This window comes from Budorcas taxicolor, chromosome 2, assembly GCF_023091745.1.
Source record: "Budorcas taxicolor isolate Tak-1 chromosome 2, Takin1.1, whole genome shotgun sequence".
Lineage (NCBI taxonomy): Eukaryota > Metazoa > Chordata > Mammalia > Artiodactyla > Bovidae > Budorcas > Budorcas taxicolor.
Window position 1 is genome coordinate 141,454,569 of NC_068911.1, and position 17,431 is coordinate 141,471,999.

The following is a 17,431-nucleotide window of genomic DNA, read 5'->3' on the forward strand; positions in this document are numbered from 1 at the left end:
AGGATGAGATGGCTGGATGGCATCACTGACTCGATGGACGTGGGTCTGAGTGAACTCCGGGAGATGGTGATGGACAGGGAGGCCTGGCGTGCTGCGATTCACGGGGTCGCAAAGAGTCGGACACGACTGAGCGACTGAACTGAACTGAGCTGAACTGTCCCTTAATAGGCTGAAGTGACTGGATTCAGTAGCGTCAGTCTCTTACTGGGACTCTCTTAAGTAAGGACAGTGCAGTTCATTTGACACACATTTCTATCTGGAAGACCCAGCATCTCTAGTCACAGGTTTACTACAGAGAAGATCCAGAGTATTTGTTACCACACAGTGATGGCTCCAGGCCAGAACGGACATGTCTTCCTTTGCGTCCATTTCCATCATCTGTGGAGACGATGATGGAAATGCTCTGGGTTCAGTAAGAACTAAATAAAACAGAACACAACAAAAAACCTCAAAATGTAATCATTAAGCCAAAATGAATAGTGAATATGCACCATTCTATTCCAAAAGAGATTGGGAAAAAAACATTTCTAACTTGGCTCTGCTGAAGAAAAATATTTCAATTCAATGTTCCTTTACTAATTTAAAATGTTCAGATAACTCCATAGACCCTAATAAAATACAACTAAAAGGAAATGCTAAAAAAGAGACTGCAGTTTTATCTTTAGACCTAATGACTAAGAGTGAAGCTGAACATAGTTAATAAGAGACCCCTGAACAGATGCCACAACTTCGAGATGTGGAGTTCTTTGTGTGAATTTTAATTTTCTACTAAATTAAAACTTTGATCTTGGTTCTGAAACCACATTTCTGATACACATGATAGTCTTTACATGCTTAGACTTCACTGGCTGCAAGCGTGGCTAGGGAACGTGGAGAGAGCTCGCGTCCCATCCTCTTTGTAAACTGAGACCCTCAGAATCAGCTTTGGAAGTATCAGCCTTCAGTGTTGGAAACCAAAGGACTTCCTTATCCCCAGAATTGGTTTTGTTTTTCTATTCTTTGTTTTAAATTTCTACAACTGAGAGTATGGGAACCCTGGGAGACTTCTGAAAATGTTTTTGTTTTTCTTCCTGTGGCAAACATTCCTCTATTTCATTTGTGCCTCTGCCCCTCCAATTATTCTGCAGGGTATCAGAGGTAACAGTGACATGCTGGAGCTGGTTCAAACAGCCTCAGGAGACTGACCGATAAACTTTTAAGAATTTGTGAGCTTGTTGTTAAAATATTGTCAACTTGGAATGGGTCATGCATGGCAGAAGTATTTCTATCACAGAAACTATCAGTTGCAGAAACACCTTGAGTAACAGGGTCACCTGATGGTAATAAGTCTAAACTTTTCCTACTCTATCACTCTTTCCATCCCAGAACAGGTTTCCCTGAAATATGAAATGAGAAGTAATGTAATACTGATTCTTTCTTAAAAGGAAAAAATGCAACTTTCTATATGCAACTCATCAAATTAAAATTCTCTACATGAAAGAATAATATATACTTGATCATAAATATCTGGATTCTAAAAATCTGGAAACACAAAAACTATTCAGTATTTCTTTTGTATTATTTAGTGTGTTTAGAGAGTGACACAGTTTGACTAATAAAAATACTATCATTTCTTAAAGTGACCTAAATGCCTAGATTTGGATTCCTAACTTAGAGGAAATCAGACACAAAAGCATATACTTAATAAAATTGTACAGCATACAACTTCATTTTGTGGTGACTCAGATAGTTCCTCACTAAATAAGAATTGTCACTGTGAGCAATGTATTTCATATTTTAAATGTTCGAAGATTACTAATGAGCAGAATGTCAGGGACAAAATACACACACATATGTCACAAAAGTGATAGTGGAGAAATTCAGATTTTAAGGGAAGTCACTGTTAGAGATATTCTGCCAATATTCGGAGGCACTTAGTACTCAGTCATGGAGAGGGAAATGGCAACCCAGTCCAATATTCTTGCTTGTAGAATCCCATGGACAGAGATGCCTGGCCGACTGTGGTTCATGGGGTAGCAGAGTCCGGCATGACTGAGCAAGTGACACACAGTACTTGATCAATCTAGCTTTTCAAGCACTTTTGCTCCATGCCATACATTCTAAATATGTATCACTCAGGGTTTCACGAGAAGAATAGAGATGCTATAAGTATAATGGAGAAGGGGTTAACATAGGAATAAGTGCTTAGTTAAATGATGTAGTTCCTGAGGGAGTAAAGGTTTGGAATACTGAGGCTGGATGGTTGGAAAATCAGTCAGCAATACTCTTAGACTTTGGACTGAGTGGGGGGGGTCACTGCTCTTGGGAAAGTCCAGAGGCCCTGGCCACACAGCTCTATTACTCCGTCAGACATCTAGGAAGCTACCATGTTTGGGCACCCCAGTCTCCTGAGAATGGTTGTTTCTTCTTCACTTCCACATTCCAAATTTTTCAGGAGTTTCTGTCACTGGCAAACTACCATCCAGAGGCAAATAGGGAAGAGATTCTGAGAAACACAGCTCCAGGACTTAGAATGAAACGACTGGTGGTTATAAAGTTGATCACATATGATATAGCACATGGTTTCCCTGGTGGCTCAGTGGTAAAGAATCTGCCTGCTAATGCAGGAGTCTCAGATTCAATGCTTTGGTCAGGGAGATCCTCTGGAGAAGAAAATGGCAATCCACTCCAGTATTCTTGTCTGGGAAATCCCATGGGTGGAGGAGCCTGGTGGGCTACACTTCACGGGGCTGCAAGAGTTGGACATGATTTAGTGACTAAACAGCAGCAATCTAGAACAGCATCTGTGTTAGCCATGGTTCCCCAGAGAACCGGATCCCATAGGATGCACGCATGCATGGAAGGAGAACTTTCCCTTCCAGGACGCAGCACATCCACACTCTTGCCCTTTTATACACACAGTCTCAAACTTTTTATCAAATTTCCCCAAAAAGGTCAGGAAGAAAGAAGTCAGCCAGCACAGCAATTCTGAAACAACCTTTAAAAAGGAGAAAAATGGATTGAACAAGGTATGGATAATTGTTTCTTTCATTTTAACAAACAAGGAAAAATAAAGAGGAAAAGACTAAAATTCAGAAAAGGATAAAACTCTTCCATTCTTATTGCTTCATGTTCCATCCTCCACTCACATCAAACTTGATTTTTCTTAAATTTTAGAAATCTGAATATTTATATATCTTAGCTTTCAAATTGTTTCTAGAGCAGGTTCAGGGAAAACTATTTGAAAGTGACAAAGCTCTCCTCACTCCACAATGAGCAGGTCATGGTCAGTTTCCTTCACCTCAAGTTCCCATCCCTTCATCTGTGCATTGGGCTTCCCTTGTGGCCCAGCAGGGAAAGAACCTGCCTGCAATGCAGGAGACCTGGGGTCCATCCCTGGGATGGAAAGATCCCCTGGAGGAGGGAAAGGTTACCCACTACAGTTTTTTGGCCTGGAAAATTCCATGGGCTACAGTCCATGGGGTTGCAAAGAGTCAGACATGACTGAGCAACTTTCACTTCACTTCACTTCATCTGTGCATATCTTTATGTTCTTATCTCAGGTAACAGTAATACCTGGTGTTTTAATGTAGTCCTTGACAACACTGAACCCTCTCCTTCTGGAGTCCAGTTGTTGTTCAGTCACTAAATCTTGTCTGACTCTCTGCAACCCTATGGACTGTAGCTCAACAGACTCCTCTGTTCAGGGGATTTCCCAGGTAAGAACCTGGAATGGGCTGCCATTTCCTTCTCCAGGTAATCTTCCTGAACCAGGGATGGAACCCATGTCTTCTGCACTGGCAGGTGGATTCTTTACTGCTGAGTTACCTGGGAAGCCCTTAGAGCCCAGTACCAACCTCTGTGATACCACATGGAGAGGCCAAGTCTGATGCTTCTGCCAGGAGGAGGCCAGTAGCTCAGCCCACCTGGGTGAGTTGCTAAAACAAGGAGACCTCCCTCCCATTTTTCCCAGCTGAGGTTCCCACTGCACAATAGAGATCCAGGAAAGGGAGGTGTAAAACATCTGGTACAGTGGCAGAAGTGGTGACAGATCTCTCATTTAGGGGCAAATCAGATGGAACTCAGGACTTGGAGAACAAACAGTGTAAAGGAAAGGAAACAGAAAATAAAAGGGGGAGGCAGGAATGGAGGGAGAGGAAGACAAGGAGGAAGAGAAGAGTGAGGCAGAGAAGAAAAGGAAGAAAGCAAGATGCCGCTGTTACTCCCACTGCATCCAGTGAAAGGCAAAGGAGAAAAGAAAAGATATATCCATCTGAATGCAGAGTTCCAAAAACTAGCAAGGAGAGATAGAAAGCCTTCCTCAGTGATCAATGCAAAGAAATGGAGCAAAACAATAGAATGGGAAAGACTAGAGATCTCTTCAAGAAAATTAGAGATAACAAGGGAAAACTTCATGGAAAGATGACCTCAATAAAGGACAAAAGTGCTATGGACCTAACAGAAGCAGAAGATATTAAGAAGAGGTGGCACGAATACACAGAAGAACTATACAAAAAAGATCTTCATGACCCAATAACCATGATGGTGAAATGACTCACCTAGAATGAGACATCCTGCAAAGTAAAGTCAAGTGGGCCTTAGGAAGCATCACTACGAACAAAGATAGTGGAGATGATGGAATTCCAGCTGAGCTATTTCAAATCCTAAAAGATGATGCTGTAAGAGGGCTGCACTCAGTATGCCAGCAAATTTTGCATATTGAGTTTTCATTCCAATGCCAAAGAAAAGAAATGCCAAAGAATGTTCAAACTACCACACAAATGCACTCATCTCACATGCTAGCAGAGTTATGCTCAGAATTCTCCAAGCTAGGCTTCAACAGTATGTGAACTGAGAACTTCCAGATTCAAGCTGGATTTAGAAAAGGCAGAGGAACCAGAGATCAAGTTGCCAACATCCGCTGAATCATAGAAAAAGTAAGAGAATATCTATATAGATATCTAAGAGAATATCTATCCAGAAAAATATCTATTTCTGCTTCATTGACTACAATAAAGCCTTTGACTATGTGAACCACACAAACTGTGGAAAATTCTTAAAGAGATGGGAATACCAGACCACCTGACCTGTCTCCTGCAAAATCTGTATGCAGGTCAAGAAGCAACAGTTAGAACTGGACATGGAACAACGGACTGGTTCCAAATTGGGAGAGGAGTACGTCAAGGTTGTATATTGTTATCCTGCTTACTTAACTTATATGCAGCGTACATCATACAAAATATCAGACTGGAAGAAGCACAAGCTGGAATCAAGATTGCCAGGAGAAATATCAATAACCTCAGATATGCAGATGACACCACCCTTATGGCAGAAAGTGAAGAAGAACTAAAGAGCCCCTTGATGAAGGTGAAAGAGGAGAGTGGAGAAGCTGGCTTAAAACTCAACATTCAAAAAACAAAGATCACAGCATCTGGTCCCATCACTTCATGGCAAATAGACGGGGAAACAATGGAGAAACAGTGGCAAACTTTACTTTCTTTGGCTCCAAAATCACTGAAGATGGTGACTGCAGCCATGAAATTAAAAGACGCTTGCTCCTTGGAAGTAAAGCTATGACCAACCTAGACAGCATATTAAAAAGAAGAGACAATACTTTGCCAACAAAGTTCTGCCTAGCCAAAGCTATGGTTTTTCCAGTAGTTATGTATGGATGTGAGAGCTGGACCATAAAGAAAGCTGAGCGCTCAAGAATTGATGGTTTTGAAATGTGACGTTGGAGAAAACTCTTGAGAGTCCCTTGGACTGCAAGGAGATCAAACCAGTCAATCCTTAAAGAACTCAGTTCCCGAATATTCACTGGAAGGACTGATGCTTTAGCTGAAGCTCCAATACTTTGGCCACCTGATACAAAGAACTGACTCATTGGAAAAGACCCTGATGCTGGGAAAGACTGAAGGCAGGAGGAGAAGGGGACAACAGAATGAGACGGATGGCATCACCGACTCAATAGACATGAGTTTGAGCAAGCTCTAGGAATTGGTTGAGCAAGCCTGACCTGTAGAAGCCCATGGGATCACAAAGACTGGTGCAAAGAGTCGGACAGGACTGATCCACTGAACTGAGCTGATCCGCCCAGAGCTCTCACAGTTGAACCTGCCCATTCTGAGAGCAACCAGAGGCATCAGGCTACAGGCGCTGCCGCCCCGCCCCCAGAAGGCCCCGCCTCCCTCCCTGGAAAGCCTGGTGCAGCCAGGTCTGTGGTGTGGCAGGGCCAGCATGGGCACAGCCTCAGTGTCCTGAAAGAGAACTTGGCCTCCCATCCTCCAGCCGCAGGCATCCTGTTACTGGCGGGTACTGTTAGGGTGGCAGCCTCAGAGTGCAGGTCAAGCCCAACCACTTGCGTGCCTGGTGACGGGGGGCCTCCCTCTATGAAAGAATCCCCTTCTACCACTGCCAGCAGCAGCAAAGTGACACCAGAGCCCCTATGTACAGAGGGCCCCAGGGGACCTTCTTTTCTGATATTCTTGGGGAACTCAGGGGGGTCAGCTTTAGTCTTTCAGACAGGAGTCCCCCACAGACGTCCATTCTTTCCCTGCTTCATCACTTTGAGGCTGGGATTCTGGTTATGCCTCCAGGAGAAGGCTCACTGGTTTTATCTTCACAAACCCAACAGTTGCATCCAGAATTTGTTGTTTAGTCGCTAAGTCCTATGCAAATTCTTCTGCAACCCAGTAGACTGTAGCTCACCAGGCTTCTCTGTCCATAGGATTCTCCAGGTGAGAATACTGAAGTTCTCCAGCGCATCTTCCCCTCCCAGGGACTGAACCTTTACCACTGAGCCACCTGGGAAGTCCAGAGTAGGCGGAGGGAAATTGGAGGAGTATGAGAACAGAGAACAATTCTTGCCAATATAAAAAGTGCAACAGAAAACTTTGCAGAACTAAATTCTATTCCCATTTTTCCTTCTAATCAGGTTCGTTGATTAATCTCAAATAAAGTTATTGGCACCCACTGTGTGCCAGGTATTGTTCAGCATTGGAAATACATGTGCAGCCAAAAAGATCAAATTACCTGCCCCTATGGAGTTCTCCTGATTGTGAACCAGGCTAGTGATTCAGGGACAAGTCACTCCTAATCAACCTCTCTCTGCTCCTTGCTCTCCCTCCCCACACTTACTCTCTCTTTGTTGTGAAAATAAAGCCTGTCCCACAAACCACACATATTAAATTTAAGAAGAAAATGAGAGAATACATAAGAACATAGAAGGCTCTTTGAACACTACAAAGAACTCTGCAAATGTAGCACACTGAACTGCACTGAAAAAGAAAAATTGCCTCCTAACCATTTTCTGAGTTCAAAGTCTAACAAGAAAAAATGGACAATAAGTGATAGCATCTGGCACTTTGATCAATTACAAAAACTAACCAGTAAAAAAATGAAATTTTTAGATTTTATTTTAAATTTTGAGTTACTGGATTTCTCTCCTGTCCACACACAGAAGGTAATTTCAGAGTTCCAGGAACTGCCTTCGCTTTGGTGCCCTTGAGGTTAGATATCCCACTCTACTTCTTGGTGAAAAATTACTGCAAATAAACACACAATCAGATGGTGAAAGATTTTCATAAACAATATCATGACTTCACAGAATTGCAAAACTGTATTTCTTCAAGGAAGTTTTTTAAAAATTAAAAATTGAATTACCATACAATCCAGCAACTGCATTGCTGGGTATTTATCCAAAGAAAACAAAATAATTTGAAAAGATAACTGCATATCTCTATCAATTACAGTATTATTTACAATAGACCAGATATGGAAACAACCATTGAGTGCCCATCAATAGATGAATGGAAATAGATTTGTTATTCAGCCATAAAAAAAAACAAACATGAAATCTTGCCATTTGCTAATTGAATGTACCTAGAGAGTATTATTCTAAATTAAATACAGCAGACAGAAAAGAAAATACTGAATGATTTCACTTATATATGCAGCCTAAAAAACAAAACAAATGCACAAACGTGACAAAACAGAAACAGAGTCATAGATCCAGAGAACAGGCAGGTATTTGTCAGAATGGAGGGGAGAGGGAAGGAGAGAAATAAGTGAAGGTGGTTTAGAGGGGTCAGCTTCCAGTTACAAAATAAATGAGTCATGGGTATGAAATGAACAGTGTGGGGAATATAGTCAATAATCATGTAACATCTTTGTATATTGACAGATGGTAAATAGATACCGTGGTGATCATTTTGAAAATTTTCTGTTCATTTCAGATCAGTCGCTCAGTCGTGCCCAGCTCTTTGTGATCCCATGGACTGCAGCACACCAGGTCTCCCTGTCCATCACCAACTCCTAGAGTTTACTTAAACTCATGTCCATTGAGTTGGTAATGCCATCCAACCATCTCAAACTCTGTTGTCTCCTTCTCCTCCCACCTTCAATCTTTACCAGCAACAGGGTCTTTTCAAATGAGTCACTTCTTCACATCAGGTGGCCAAAGTATTGGAGTTTCAGCTTCAGCATCAGTCCTTCCAATGAATATTAAGGACTGATTTCATTTAGGATGGACTGGTTTGATCTCCTTGCAGTCCAAGGGACTCTCAAGAGTCTTCTCCAACACCACAGTTCAAAAGCATCAGTTCTTTGGCACTCAGCTTTCTTTATAGTCCAGTTCTCACATCCATACATGACTACTGGAAAAAACATAGCTTTGACTAGACAGACTTTTGCTGGCAAAGTAATGTCTCTGCTTTTTAATAAGCTGTCTAGGTTGGTCAAAACTTTTCTTCCAAGGAGCAAGAATCTTTTACTTTCATGGCTGCAGTGATTTTGGAGCCCAAAACCTGTCACTGTTTCCACTGTTTCCCCATCTAGTTGCCATGAAATGATGGGACCGGATGCCACGATCTTAGTTTTCTGAATGTTGAATTTTAGGGCAACTTTTTCACTCTCCTCTTTCATGTTCATCAAGAGGCTCTTTAGTTCTTCACTTTCTGCCATAAGGGTGGTGTCATCTGCATATCTGAGGTTATTGATACTTCTTCTGGCAATCCTGATTCCAGCTTGTGCTTCATCCAGCCCAGCGTTTCTCATGATGTACTTTCCATATAAGTTAAATAAGCAGAATGACAATATACAGCCTTGACATACTCATTTCACAATTAGAAACCAGTCTGTTGTTCCATGTCCAGTTCTCTAACTGTTGCTTCTTGACCTCATACAGATTTCTCAGGAGGCAGGTCAGATGGTCTGGTATTCCCATCTCTTTCAGAATTTTCCACAGTTTGGTGTGATCCACACAATCAAAGGCTTTGGCGTAGTCGATAAAGCAGAAGTAGATGTTTTTCTGAAATGCTCTTGATTTTCTGATGATCCCACGTATATTCACAATTTGATCTCTGGTTCCTCTGCTTTTTCAAATCCAGCTTGAACATCTGGAAGTTCATGGTTCAAATACTGTTGAAGCCTGGCTTAGAGAATTTTGAGCATTACTTTGCTAGCGTGTGAGATGAGTGCAATTGTGTGGTAGTTTGAGCATTCTTTGGCATTGCCTTTCTTTGGGATTGGAATGAAAACAGACCTTTTCCATTCCTGTGGCCATTGCTGAGTTTTCCAAAGTATTGAGTGTAGCACTTTCACAGCATCATCTTTCAAGATTTGAAATAGCTCAATTGAAATTCCATCACCTCCACTAGCTTTGTTCATAGTGATGCTTCCTAAGGCCCATTTGACTTTGCATTCCAGGATGTCTGGCTCTAGGTGAGTGATCACACCATTGTGATTATCTGGGTCGTGAAGATCTTTTTTGTATAATTCTTCTGTGTATTCTTGCCACTTCTTCTTGAAATGTATGGAAATATTGAATCACTTGTATAAGAGGAACTAACATAGTGATGTAGGTCATTTATTCTTCAAAAACATACAAACACATAAACAAGCTCATTGAAAAAGAGCTTATATTTGTGGTTACCAGTGGTAGGCGCTGGGGAAAGGATTGGATGAAAGAAGTCAAAAAGTACAAAATTCTGGTTATAAGGTAAATAAATGCTAGGGATATAATGTACAACATGATAAATATAATTAAAGCTACTCTGTCATGTATGGATGTGAGAGTTGGACTGTGAAGAAGGCTGAACGCTGAAGAATTGATGCTTTTGAACTGTGGTGTTGGAGAAAACTCTTGAGAGTCCCTTGGACTGCAAGGAGATCCAACCAATCCATTCTGAAGGAGATCAGCCCTAGGATTTCTTTGGAAGGAATGATGCCAAAGCTGAAACTCCAGTACTTTGGCCACCTCATGCGAAGAGTTGACTCATTGGAAAAGACTTTGATGCTGGGAGGGATTGGGGGCAGGAGGAGAAGGGGACGACAGAGGATGGCATCACTGACTCGATGGATGTGAATCTGAGTGAACTCCGGGAGTTGATGATGGACAGGGAGGCCTGGCGTGCTGCGATTCATGGGGTCGCAAAGAGTCGGACACGACTGAGTGACTGAACTGAAATGAACTGAACTGATGCCAAATATGAAAGTTGTTAACAGAGAAAATCCCACGGGATCTCATAACAAGTAAAAATTTTTTCTATTTCTTTCATTTTGCATCCATAGGAGATAGATGTTCCCTACACTTTCATAATTTACATAAGTCTAATCATTATGCTGGAAACCTTAAATTATACAGTGCTGTGTGTCAACTGCATTGCAAAAAATTCCAACAAGTGAGTAGGATGAAACACTGACAGGTACAGACTTACTGTGTTAGTTTATAAGCCAGAGAAAAAAAACAGCAAAGAAATCAGTGTAGTCTCTAATGAACTGTAAAACAGTGGAACACAAAAGAAAAGCCAATGCATATTCTGCTGAAGTGGGTTGCCATTTTCTTCTCCAGGGGATCTTCCCAACCCAGGGATTGAACCCAGGTCTCCCCCATTGCAGGCAGATTCTTTACTGTCTGAGCCACCAAAGAAGGCCAACACATATCCACCGGAAAGCGTATCACGCCAATCTGAGAACAGCAGTTGAAACTGGAAGGGTTCTGCTCACTCCCATACTATGTGCAACAAGTAGCTTGCCCTTAGTAGAAGGGAATCGCAGCAGTATGGACCTTAAGAACTCTCAAAATTGATCATTCAGGATTCCCTTTCACGATGTGGTCCTACAATAAGGAGAAACTGCTAGGAGGAAATAATTAAGACAGAGACAGTAGAGATAAAGGAAGAGAAGGTCCAGATACAAGTGATAGTGAGCAACTGCATCAGAAAACAAGCTGCTCTGTGTATGTGTGTGTGTGTGTTGTCTGTGTATTGCTGCTGCTGCTACTAAATCGCTTTAGTCGTGTCCGACTGTGTGCGACCCCAGAGATGGCAGCCCACCAGGCTCCGTTGTGTGTATTAACACTACCTAAAAGGCACAGAAGATTATACCTCTAAAGTTAGCTTTTCTAAACTTCCACCCTAATTCCCCCCTTTCAACAGCTTAGGGCAAACTGGTTCGATTCCCACAGATTTAAAAACAAATAGAAAACTGTTCTGTTTTTCCACAGCATTTAGCCTGAGTAAACAACATCAGTTAGCAAATTAGTTTGGCAAAAGCTTTCATCCTCCTTTCCGAAACATTTTTATGAGAAAACTGAAGTACTTTGAGACATCTATGCAAACAATAGTCAATAATATTCAATGTGCATGTTTTTTTGCAAAGAAAGTATAATCATCTCTGTTTTGAGCTTCAAATGAATATTTTGAAAACCTGTACTTAGAAAATGACTGAACGCATTATATCTTTTATTCCCTAAAATGAAATAGCTTCTTCTATGCTAAGAATATACGTAAACTATAAAATAGAGATGCTGGCTTAGTTGGATAAGTGATTATTTTCATTGAAAACACATACTTTTTTTGTTTATCTGAAAATTGATAGCCCCTATTTGTAACATTAATTCTCGAAAAATCAAGGGCCTTTTTTTATAGTCAGACAACTGATTTAAATGTTGATTTCCTCAATGACTAAAATGTGGAAAATAACAACCATCTTTCAAGGTAGTTGCTATGTTTAAAATAGGTAAAGTTGACTAATTATTTTAATCAAATGCCCTCCATTTTTTAATGTAGGGACCTTGCAGAATCAGAGTCATTAGAGTAATTCTCCTCTTTGCTATTTCATTGAAGTAGCACTGATTTCACTGATTTTTCTGGATATTGTCTGTATAAGCATTAATTCTTATTTATTTGGGAATTTTTTTTAATTAAAAAAATAATATTTTCCATGCCAAAGTATACCTCAGAAAATTTACTCACCACCCAATGTAGTCAGGCTTATGTTCTCATCTTGTTACTAAAATTAATTTTAAAGACATCATCCATGACTTCTTTTAGCTATCCTTGCCTTTTAGATATTTTGGTGTCTATAATCTGGCTTTTCTCCTTGTCTTTTACCAGACTTTCTGGTTACTCCTTTTTAGGTTTCTTTTCAGCATGTATTATATTGCCCTTCTTGTTAAAATGTTGATGTTCTTCAGGGTTCTAATAACATCATTTTTATGGTCTCACTTTCCACACTAATTAGGAACATCCACTTTCAATTACTTTCTATAGAGTAATGACTCTAATCATTTTCTCATCTCTGATCTGTAGAATTAATATCCTGCTGGACATCACTCCCTGGGTGCTTTATAAGAAGCTCAGCTTCCCATACACAAGGAAGAGGCTGTGAGAAACTGACTCAGAAGTTCCATATCAAAACAAATTCCAAACTAATTGTACTTGGTTATGCTTTTATTTCATCTTTCTTTGTTCCCAGTATATATTTAATTTGAGGATTAAAAGGCAGAGGATCTCAGCCTTCAGGGGAGGAAGAAATAAGTGGAATAGCTTTGAGCCATTGAACCAGCCTGGAGAAATAAATGAAAAAGGCTACCTCATCTTGACAACAGTGACTGAGGGTAAATGGTATGAGTGGATGAGACCTTCTGTAGATTTTCAAAAGTTTTAGATTCTGTTATAAATGTTGTAAAGAATGAACTCTAGAGACAACTTGCTTGCGCTGAAATTCCTACCCCCTCGTTTCCTAATTGTGGCGTCTTGGGCGACTTAGATAAACTCTCTTTCCCTTAATTTTACAATAAGAATAATAATAGTACTAATCTCATAGAGGATTAAATGAATTAAAGCCTTAGAACTATGCCTGGCATACAGTAATTTGAGTGTGATGTTGTATTATTATGGCTACACTGGGTGTTCATTGCTGTGCATGGGATTTCTCTAGTTGTTGACAGCAGACTACTGTTTGTTGCAATGTGCGGGCTTCGCATTGCGGTGGCTTCTCTTACTGTGGAGCACAGGCTCTAGGCATGAGCCTGTTTCAGTAAGTGCACCACATGGGCTCAGTAGTTGTGGCACATGGGCTTATGAGAGAATCCTCCCAGACCAGGGATCGAACGTGTATCCCCTGTGTTAACAGGCAGATTTGTAACCATTGGACCACCAGGGAAGTCTTGGGTTTGATGTTTCTTATATCAACCTGGCTTCACAATGCTAACTTAAGGCAGCACAATCCAGAGAAAGGAGCATCAGTGTGGGGATATGGACTTTGGGGTCACCTCTGCCTTGTCAAGAGGCAGGTCACGTGGTCTGGTATTCCCATCTCTTTCAGAATTTTCCACAGTTTGTTGTGGTCCACACACTCAAAGGCTTTGGTATAGTCAATAAAGCAGAAATAGTTGTTTTTCTGGAACTCTCTTGCTTTTTCCATGATCCACTGGATGTTGGTAATTTGATCTCTGGTTCCTCTGCCTTTTCTAAATCCATCTTGAACATCAGGAAGTTCACGGTCCACGTATTGCTGAAGCCTGGCTTGGAGAATTTTGAGCATTACTTTACTAGCATGTGAGATGAGGGCAATTGTGGGGTAGTTTGAGCATTCTTTGGCATTGCCTTTGTTTGGGATTGGAATGAAAATTGACCTTTTCCAGTCCTGTGGCCACTGCTGAGTTTTCCAGACTTGCTGGCATATTGAGTGCAGCACTTTCACAGCATCATCTTTCAGGATTTGAAACAGCTCAACTGGAATGCCATCACCTCCACTAGCTTTATTCATAGTGATGCTTTCTAAGGCGCACTTGATTTCACATTCCAAGATGTCTGGCTCTAGATTAGTGATCACATCATCATGATTATCTGGGTCGTGAAGATCTTTTTTGTACAGTTCTTCCATGTATTCTTGCCACCTCTTCTAAATATCTTCTGCTTCTGTTAAGTCCATACCACTTCTGTCCTTTATCGAGCCCATCTTTGCATGAAATGTTCCCCTGGTAGCTCTAATTATCTTGAAGAAATCTCTAGTCTTTCCCATTCTGTTGTTTTCCTCTATTTCTTTGCATTGATCGCTGAGGAAGGCTTTCTTATCTCTTCTTGCTATTCTTTGGAACTCTGCATTCAGATGCTTATATCTTTCCCTTTCTCCTTTGCTTTTTGCCTCTCTTCTTTTCACAGCTATTTGTAAGGCCTCCTCAGACAGCCATTTTGCTTTTTTGCATTCTTTTCCATGGGGATGGTCTTGATCCCTGTCTCCTGTACAATGTCACGATCCTCAGTCCAATAGTTCATCAGGCACTCTATCTATCAGATCTAGACCCTTAAATCTATTTCTCACTTCCACTGTATAATCATAAGGGATTTGATTTAGGTCATACCTGAATGGTCTAGCGGTTTTCCCTACTTTCTTCAATTTAAGTCTGAATTTGGCAATAAGGGGTTCATGATCTGAGCCACAGTCAGCTCCTGGTCTTGTTTTTGTTGACTGTATAGAGCTTCTCCATCTTTGGTTGCAAAGAATATAATCAATCTGATTTCGGTGTTGACCATCTGGTGATGTCCATGTGTAGAGTCTTCTCTTGTGTTGTTGGAAGAGGGTGTCTGCTATGACCAGTGTGTTTTCTTGGCAAAACTCTATTAGTCTTTGCCCTGCTTTATTCCTCATTCCAAGGCCAAATTTGCCTGTTACTCCAGGTGTTTCTTGACTTGCTACTTTTGCATTCCAGTCCTCTATAATGAAAAGGACATCTTTTTTGGGTGTTAGTTCTAAAAGGTCTTGTATGTCTTCATAAAACCAATCAACTTCAGTTTCTTCAGCGTTACTGGTTGGGGCATAGACTTGGATAACTGTGATATTGAATGGTTTGCCTTAGAGACGAACAGAGATCTTGAGAAATCTGTATGCAGGTCAGGAAGCAACAGTTAGAACTGGACATGGAACAACAGACTGGTTCCAAATAGGAAAAGGGGTACGTCAAGGCTGTATATTGTCACCCTGCTTATTTAACTTATATGCAGAGTACATCATGAGAAACGCTGGACTGGAAGAAACACAAGCTGGAATCAAGATTGCTTGGAGAAATACCAATAACCTCAGATATGCAGATGACACCACCCTTATGGCAGAAAGTGAAGAGGAGCTAAAAAGCCTCTTGATGAAAGTAAAAGAGGAGAGCAAAAAAGTTGGTTTAAAGCTCAACATTCAGAAAACGAAGATCATGGCATCTGGTCCCATCACTTCATGGGAAATAGATGGGGAAACAGTAGAAACAGTGTCAGACTTTATTTTTTGTGCTCCAAAATCACTGCAGATGGTGACTGCAGCCATGAAATTAAAAGACACTTACTCCTTAGAAGAAAAGTTATGACCAACCTAGATAGTATATTCAAGAGCAGAGACATTACTTTGCCAACTAAGGTCCATCTAGTCAAGGCTATGGTTTTTCCAGTGGTCATGTATGGATGTGAGAGTTGGACTGTGAAGAAGGCTGAGCGCCTAACAATTGATGCTTTTGAACTGTGGTGTTGGAGAAGACTTTTGAGGGTCCCTTGGACTGCAAGGAGATCCAACCAGTCCATTCTGAAGGAAATCAGCCCTGGGATTTCTTTGGAAGGAATGATGCTAAAGCTGAAGCTCCAGTACTTTGGACACCTCATATGAAGAGTTGACTCATTGCAAAGGACTCTGATGCTGGGAGGGATTGGGGGCAGAAGGAGAAGGGGATGACCCAGGATGAGATGGCTGGATGGCATCACTGACTCAATGGACATGAGTCTGAGTGAACTCCAGGAGATGGTGATGGAAAGGGAGGCCTGGCATGCTGCGATTCATGGGGTTGCAAAGAGTTGGACACGACTGAGCGACTGAACTGAACTGGCCTCGTCAGCCTGGGCAAATCACAATCTCTCTGATTCTGCAATCAAATGAGGATTTAGCATGGATGATCCTAAATCCTCTTATAGCTTTTGATGCGGACAAAAAGTTATTTTTCCTGAAAATCACTGCATGACACTGTCATATTAAATCATATGTCAGTCTGGTAGCCTGATTAAAAATAAAGGATAATTATGAACTATCATACTGTACTTTGCATTGTTTATTAGAAAGAAGAAGAAAAAGAAGAGTTATCATATCTGTAAGAATACAGAATTTCTTTTAGTTTATCCTAAAAGAAAGTTGGTGTCAAGTACCATTAAACCATCTATGAAAAAAGGAGACTACTTTTTAGGCTCTGAGTCAACTGCATCCCAGATGTAATCTGGTATTCTAAAAGCTACTGAGAGAAACATGTCTACTGCCTAAGATTTTGGAGCAACTTCACTATAGCTATCAGTTACAGCAGTCTCTCTAAAGATAGTGGGCTTCCCAGATGGGTTAGTGGTAAAGAATCTGCCTGCAATGCAAGAGTGGCATCAGACCACAGGTCTGATCCCTGGGTTGGAAAGATTCCCCTGGAGGAGGGTATGGCAACCCACTCCAGTATTCTTGTCTGGAGAATCCCATGAACAGAGGAGCCTGGCGAGCTACAATCCATGGGGTCGCAAAGAGTTGGACAAGACTAAAGCGACTTGGCACGCACTCTAGAGATAGTAGTAAATTAGTTTCAAGGTGAAAAGACTATAATGGGGCTTCCTTGGTGGCTCAGATGGTATATATATATAATACATATATATACATATGTATATATACATATACATATATATTATATATATATAATGAGAAAAAACTTTGATGTCATGAGTATGTTTTTGCAGAAAAAATTAAATGATAGACTGCATTTTATTCAACTAAGATGAATGTATTTTCCTGTTACATAAAAATATAAATGCAATCATTTTTAGAATTGCTTTTTAAAATTGTTCACAAGAAATGTAAGATCTTCTTAAATGAAATCAGAGTGGGCTGTAGTTTTAAATTTTAAAATGAACCTTTTTTTTAATTGGTAGAAATTACTTTATAATGTTGTGTTGGTTTCTGCCCTACAACAATGCAAATCAGTCATATTTATATATACATATCTCCCCTCCTTCTGGAGTCTCTCGCCCCTCCCCTCATCCTAACCTTCTATGTCATCACAGCAAGCCAGGCTGGGCTCCTTGTGTTATACAGCCACTTCCCACTATCTGTTTTACACATGATGGTGTATATATGTCAATTCTACTTTCTCAGTTTCTCCCACTCT